This window comes from Cyprinus carpio, chromosome B7, assembly GCF_018340385.1.
Source record: "Cyprinus carpio isolate SPL01 chromosome B7, ASM1834038v1, whole genome shotgun sequence".
Lineage (NCBI taxonomy): Eukaryota > Metazoa > Chordata > Actinopteri > Cypriniformes > Cyprinidae > Cyprinus > Cyprinus carpio.
This window is the reverse complement of record NC_056603.1, coordinates 19326702-19334875: the sequence shown is the minus strand read 5'-3', so window position 1 is coordinate 19334875 and position 8174 is coordinate 19326702.

Sequence of the window (8174 nt, the reverse complement as noted above, 5' to 3'; positions counted from 1 at the left end):
GTTTGCTAAAGATAATGTGGACAAGCCAGATGTATATTGGAGAAATGTTTTGTGGACAGATGAGGCCAAAATAAAACTTTTTGGTTTAAATTAGAAGCATTATGTTTGGAGAAAGCAAAGCACTGCATACCAGCATAAGAACCTTATCCCGTCTGTGAAACATGGTGGTGTAAATATCATGGTTTGGGCCTGTTTTGCTGTATCTGGGCCAGGACAGCTTGCCATTGTTGATGGAACAATGAATTCTGAATTATACCAGCAAATATAAAGGAAAATATTAGGACACATCTGTCCAAGAACTGTATCTTGAGAAAAAATGGGCCATGTGTGCTTGGGGTCATTGTATTATTACGAGTCATTCTACAAACGAATGGTTAAAGAAGAACAAAGTTAATGTTTTGGAATAGCCGAGTCAAAATCTGGACCTTAATCCAATTGAAATGCTGTGGAAGGAGCTGAAGCAAGCAGTTCATAGGAGGAAACACAACCACATTGCAGAGTTGAGGTGGTTCCCCACTGAGGAATGGGCTAAAAGTCTCTGTGCAGTACTGATCAGCAGTTACAAGAAACGTTTACCTGCCGTTATTGCTGCAAAAGGGGGTCCCACCAGATACTGAAAGCAAAGATTCACATACCTTTGCCACTGACAGATATATCAGACACTGGATCATTTTTCTCAATAAATAAATGTCAAAGTATATGCTGCATTTTTGTCTCATTGGTTTGATTGGATTCTCTTTGTTAACTTTCAGGACTTTCAGGATCTTTTGGTTCATAAATATAAGCAAAAGCATAAGCAAATCTGCATATTAAAATGATTTATGAAGGATTATTTGACACTGAAGACTGGAGTTATGGCTGCTGAAAATTCAGCTATGCCTTCATAGGATTTTTTTTCTTTTTTTAAATATATTAAAATAGAAAAGTTATTTTAAATTGTAATAATATTTTACAGTATTGCTGTTTTACTGTATTTTTGATCAAAAAAATGCTGACTTGGTGACTCAAAAAAATCTTACTGTACTCAAGCCTTTAAACAATAGTGTGCATGTACACATATTTAAGATATTACAAAGTTTGTCACATCACATTATAATTGATTATAACGTTTGCTGTATGTGTGTATGTATGTATTGTTTCTGCCCATTTCATTGTTTGGATTGTGTACAAATGCTATTGTACCTTACAGTTACATCCACCGTGGTGCCCTGACAGACTGGACAGAAGAGGAAACAGCAGCAGGATGTGATTATGAAGTTAATCATCAGGTATGTCCATAATGGTCATTAACTTTAAACCTGTTGGAAGTGGAAATTTATAACTTTAGCAATCAGACAGGATTAAGGGAACATTTCCTGCAGTGGTCATTAAAAGTGTAATGGCTCAATCTCTCTGCTAAGGTCATATAGCAGCAGTGCCAACAAACCGTCCATTTCTTGAATGGCCTGCCCTGAACAGTTTTGTGGCCCATCTCTCTGACAAAAATCAGATGTAATAACCACAGGAGCCGAGTGCATGCTGTTCTGCACAGATGGACCGATAAAGTTGGGAAGGTTTCACCTTAATCCTTATTCGGACAATGTCTTTGAAGCTCTTTTGAGACATTGATCTGCTTTTCACTTCAGTTTTTAACACAGCAAAGCTTACGCTATCATCACACATTTCTCCAGTGATTTATTATTATTGCACATGCAGTTCACATCGTCATTCTTACAATGATAAATGTCCGTCATGTACCAACATTTTAGGGTGTTGAGAAATTATGATATATCGGTGGTGCTTTAATTGTTAATATCCTGTTTTGGCAGCGCGAGTGGAGCAGGCATCTTCATGATGATTCACAGCAGATATGAAAGATTTGCACCATGCTGAGAAGGTGACTGTTTGAGGAAATATTTTATTTGCACATAAATTACATTACATATGCAGTGATGCATCACACAAAGAGCGGGACATGAGTACTGGATGATGATTCATATTCTGTGATGAGTGTGTGAGTTGTGTAGGAAAGTGTGACAGCCACAGATCATCTCAGCACAGTTGGGTTCTTCCTCTGAAATGCCACCTGAATTGACTTTAATGCTGGTTTTCATCAGAAGAGTGTGAGCTTCCTCTGACATGTTCCCCAGTGTGTGTGTGTGTGTGTGTGTGTGTGTGTGTGTGTGTGTGTGTGCTCTAATGAAGAGGGCTTCACACTGGCATGATTACAGCTGCTACTGGTTAATTCTGAGGTGAAAGGGGCCGTTAATGGGCTCAGTAAAGCAAATAATTGGGACAAATAAGTAATTAAGAGATTGGAAAGGGTAAGATTAAATCTAAAGGACCTTTAATTTAACATGATTATGAAGTTCTCCTTTAGCTCCTCAATCAGACGGAGCTGGGCTGAAATGAGCTCTTACTGCTAATGATTTCCTGTGGTTACTGGTGCACTGAGGGTGGTTGTCAACTCGCTGCCTCAGAAATGTCATTAAATCCTTAAAAGCTGATGTTTTTCTATTCATGAGCATCTTCTTTCCATTATTTTCAGTTGCTGTGTTGTTCTTGAAGACCTTAACCTCAGCAGTCCAAGTAAAGCCTGACCTGTTTGTCTGGTGCTAACGTTGATCGATGAATCTCAGTGCCAACGAGGCACCAGTGGTCGTGCTCTCAAGGTATGTTGCGAATGACGCTGCCATGTGAGAATGACTACTGTGACTGTAAATAAACAGTCATAATGAGAATAATTAGAGAGTTGATGATAATGACATTGAGAGAATGAGAACAGATGGGGCTGGTTGTAATTCATACCTCTTGACACCATAAGCATTTTTCTTCCTAATCTGATGAGGTACTTTTTTCTGCCTCTGTCCCTGATCTGTTGGTTGTATTTTGTGGTTCTTTTTTCTGTATGTGTTTTTCTTCCTAATCTGATGAGGTGGGCTATCAGCACACACAGGAGCAGATGGTGATGTTTTTGTGTGTGTGTGTGTGTGTGTGTGAGAGACACAGTTGGTGGTTGGTGCACAACTGCTTCTGTCAGTAAATACTCTCCACCTTCACGCCATTCATACGCTCGACTGCGTATTACTTTTCATTTCCCAAGTTTACATGCAGATGAATGTGTTTTGTTTTATTTAACATAATGCAAAGCTGGTTTCTATGTGGATAAGTTAGTAATGGATTATTCTGCTTCACTAACAACACTGTAAACAACCAGCATAACCTAAATTACATGCACCTTACATTAAGTGAAGTAAATTGTTTAGAATTTTGATGCTCCATAGATTAGAGCATGGGTTTTCAAACTGGGTCTTAATCAAAGGAATCAAAAGAAACAGAGGCTATTGTTTATGAGGCTGGAAGCCCTAAGGCATAAAATTGGGTGGGGATGTGCAATGGTGTGGGGGTGGAAAAACGATTTTGTCTTAGTCATCTTATCCATTAATGTTGTAAAAGAGAATTATACCAATTTCTAGGATATAGACCAGGGTTCCTCAATTAGTTTTCGCTGAGGGCCGAATTCTGCCAACAATACCAAGCCAAGGGCCACTGACCAATATATATACTCTTTTCTCAAGAGTTAGGCCTATGGGTGAACCTCTCAGTCGATTCACTAGAAAGTGAAAGTAAAAACTGATGGCACTTTCAGTATCTGATGCTACATTAACGGCACATATTCTCTCAGAGACTACGAAAGACGAATCTACTTGATTTGCTGAATGGTAGACTATAGGCCTATTGCTAAATGTCTTAATTTACTCCCTTAATATTTCTCTTGTGGTCCGAACATAGGCTAGTGAAAAATTAAATAAATTAAATAAATAAATAAAGAGAGAAGAAACTAGACTTGGCTATTTCGTGTTAAACAGGTTTTTTTTTCTTCTTTTTTTAAAAGATGGTGTATGAAATAATGTTTTTTCATTGATGATTGCAGTGTTAATAATTTTAATTATAGGCCTGTAATTCATTGTATAATAAAGACCTTTTTAAAAACATTTTCAATAAGCTAGCCTAATCATTATTATCCTCGCAGCGCATCAGTCATGCGGTGATGCACTATGAAATTATTGCAGGGCAAATTAATTGTAGCCTAATATTAATTAATTAATAATTGTAACTTAATAATAATAATATGTCTAATAGGCTAATAAGAAGAATGTAACAGGCCTATGTTAATTAAAAAAAACAAAATTAGATAGAACTAAAGTGTATAAAATTATTTTATTAAGAAATGTTGTAGGTTTATGTTAATAATATGTCTTGTTAATTTGTTATTTAAAATAATAGGCCTACAATTTAGGAAACAGGTGCAGGTAATCGCCAGCGTCAGTCACAAAAATTATTAAAAAAATAAATAAATAAATAAATAAATAAATAGTGACGACGAATGGCTAATGTTTGTCTTAAATTCTTTAGACACTGCACACCAGACTTTAGTCTTAAGACTTAAATAAATAAATAAATAAATAAATAGTGAGGACGACTGGCAAACAATCAGCCTGACAGTAGTGTTTCCAGGCTTCACAGAATAAACCGGTTCATGCGTGGAACTGAAAGTCTTACCAGGCTCTCCCCTCCCCACCCTCGTCAGTGCGAGTTTCTAAAAGTCTTTTTTTTTTTCTTTTTTTTTTTCAGATTTATGCATTGCTGCTGTTTTTCTAACGTTTTCTAACACAGCTGCAAATTTCAGTCCAACTGAATGGGTGAACAAGCACGAATTTACATGCACAACATGAGGTGAGGGGTGTGGGTTGGAGTTTGCTTTCGATGTTGTTATTGTGTATTTTAGAATGAGGTGCAAAAACACATTTTATTTATTTTATTTATTTGAGATGTTATAATAGATCTCTAGTTGTGTTAAAATAGATTAAACTATAATTATTTAACAAATATTATATGTGTATAATAAACTGGGGGTGGGGGGCCTTTCATCAGAGTGGCCCTCCGCTGCCTACGCCCCTGATCTCAGATACAAAAGCCATTATTACATGACTGATCATTTTGTATGTTGTGATTTTGTGTTTTATTTTGTTTTATCTTTATAGCCATATAGTGAAAGCAACAATAGATATTTTACCTCAGATCTTGAAAATAAATTAAGTTAAGCAAACTTTAAGCTAAAGCAAACTGCGAACCAACATCCATAACAAAGATGGTATCACTCATTCACTTACACACTTACTCCCTCACTCATTCAAAACTGTTCAGTCCATTCATATTTGAATCATCTATTTTCAGTGTCCACTTTTATTTACTTCACACTTGCCATGTTTTTGCTGTCACATCGTACTGTATATCTACATTTGACGCGACAAACCATTGAATTATATGAACTTTGTGTCAGCACGTCATAAATAAAATGAGTCAGCAGTTTTCTGTCAGGGATTTGTCGCGCGGCATCCAGTGTACACAGCATCACTGATTATAAGTTCTGCTGTATTTTGTTGAGGAACCCTGATATAGACCCTCCACATTCCTCCCTTTGACACCTAATATATAATAAGACAAGTGAAGCAAAACATGCATGCCCTGCTTTAATATCACATTGTTTTGACTTGAGGCGCCCATTGCATAGCATGACATCTTTCCATCCCTACCTAACAGCAGTACCACCAAGAAAGGGAGGAAACGGCAGAGTAATGAAAAGGAAAGGTAGAGTGAACAAGGGGTCATTTACACGACAGTTTTCAGCCAAAAACTGTAAACTTTTTTATGCGGTTTGCATGTTAATTTACATGACAACTGCATTTTGAGGACTGAAAACGCATATTTTTGAAAACAGCACCATTGACGTTTCCGTGTAAACACCCAAAACAGGAATCTTTGAAAATGGTGATGTCACATGCGTAGTACAGTACGTGTTAGGTATGTAGACATGCACAGTACGTGTCGATTTTAATGGCAAGTGCGAACAAACATACACAAAAATGGCGGAGTATATGGTACTGTTGTTGCTGCTCAAGTTTGCTAATGGTTCTTCAGCAAAGTGTGGATTTACTTCACCAATATTATAACCAACAGTGGAGACACATCATATACACACGGCAACAGGTACTGTTTACTAACAAGGTGACAGTGCCAACTACTGGCCTGGCATATGTAGTACAGCATTTTTTGTCTGATTTCGAGAATATGTCTAAACGCGAATTGGTTTGAAAACGTTGTCATGTATACATGAAACTTTTTAAAAACGCATGTAATGTTTTCATGTATATTTTTAAATTTTTGTAAACGCTTAATTTCTAAGTTTCTTAGTCCCTTGCTTGGGTGAGTGGGAGATACAGTTTTAAAATTTACAACATCTGAGTGACTGGAGAAAAGGAGATTGTTGATTGTGTTGTGGATGTGCCGTTGAACTTTTGCTTTGTCTGGTGAGGATGAATCTGATGAGGTACTTTTTTCTGCCTCTGTCCCTGACAGTACTACTGTTTTACATCTGAAATTTGGCTACAAAGGAAACTTGTTTTTGTGTATCTAGCACTTCAGATTTATGCAAACATGTATAGTATGTATGGTAACATTTCAGTAAAGGGACAAATTTTCACTATTTACTAGTTGTTTATTACCATGCCTATTATTAGGGACAAATTTTCACTATTTACTAGTTGTTTATTACCATCTGCATGACCATATTCTACATTCCTAATCCTACCCATTGCCTAAACTTAACATCTTACTAACTATTAATATGCAGCAAATTAGGAGTTTGAGGCAAAAGTTATAGTTAATGGTTTGTTAATAGTGAGAATTGGACCTTAAAATCTTAAAATAAAGTGTGACATTATGTATGACAATAGTTATATTCTAATATACTGTATGTGTACAGTCAGTACAGGCTAAGCCAAATGTCAATATAACTAAATATTTTCCTAAAACTTTTTATATTTAAAATATTAAAATTAAATATTTAAGTTTAAATGCATATGCATATTCAAATTGAAAAGAATATTCAATGAATACAGGCACACTGTTATGTTTGATGAGACTCGGGGACGAAGGCAAGAGGATCCAAATGCAGAGAGTTTTACTAATGGAATTAACAGGAACCAAAACAACAGAAAACCATGAACAGGGAAGGGAAATTAACATAGGGAGTGTGGAGGGTAGAAACATTAAAATAAAAGGGTATTAAAAAAGGAAGTGTAGGGAACACTCGCTGGATATTCAAAGTTATAACTATCTAATTTAAGAGGTGAGACAGAGCACAGATTTCTAATGGACCACAAAACGACTCATTACCCACATATTTTTATTTTTAATTGCGTTGTTTAATTGCTTTATTAAATTGAATAATAAGAAACAGAAGTAGAATCAGAAGAGAAATGGAAAACAGATGGGAGAGAGTTCTTTAGTTCTGAAGACAGCAGTTAATCCCACCATAAACAGAATAAAAGAACTGTTTTGATAATTTTGGTGAAGTGGAAAGCAACTCAAATGTCAAATTAAATACTGGCAGTTTTACATGTGTAATATTATTATACTTAAATAACGATTTTATGGTATAATATAAATAATCCCCCTTTTTTATATTCAGTTATATGTGCGTTCCAAAAAAGTGACGGATGGATATTTCTGTTCTTTTTCTGTCACTCTGTTAGCAAGCCAAAAAAAATGTTTTGCTAATGCTAGCAGCATGTAAGTGTGTGCTTTTTGTTTCATGCATGTGTGCTAACAGGAAATCCCAGGAAGAGATAATGAGTGTGAAGCTGCAGTGGTCAGGGCTCAGGACCCGTGCCAGCCCCTGTCTGCATGTCCTCTATGGGTTGGCAGAGGCGAGTGAGTGGGTTCTGTCAGTCCCTGGCACAGCAGGATGACTGCTTTGCCACCATGTTGGGCATATTGTCTGTCTCATTTGATCAGTGTAATCCACTGATCAGTGGTGGGAATAGAGAACGAGAGAGGAGGGTGTCTGGATGTGAAAATGCTTGTGCTGGATCTGGAGAAGATTTAGTTTCGGGTTTCGTTTTGCTTTCAGAAGCTAGCATCATTTTATTTTCGGATACTCCATGAAACTTTTACAAAAAGTAAAATACGACTCATAGTTTAAATGTGGTACAGTATATGTTCATTTATTCATGAATATATTACCTCTATTTTCCTTTACTTATATTCTTTAAGGAATAGTTTGCCCATAAACAAACATTGTTAGCATTTATTCACCCTCATGTCGTTCCAAATCTGTATGACTTTCTTTC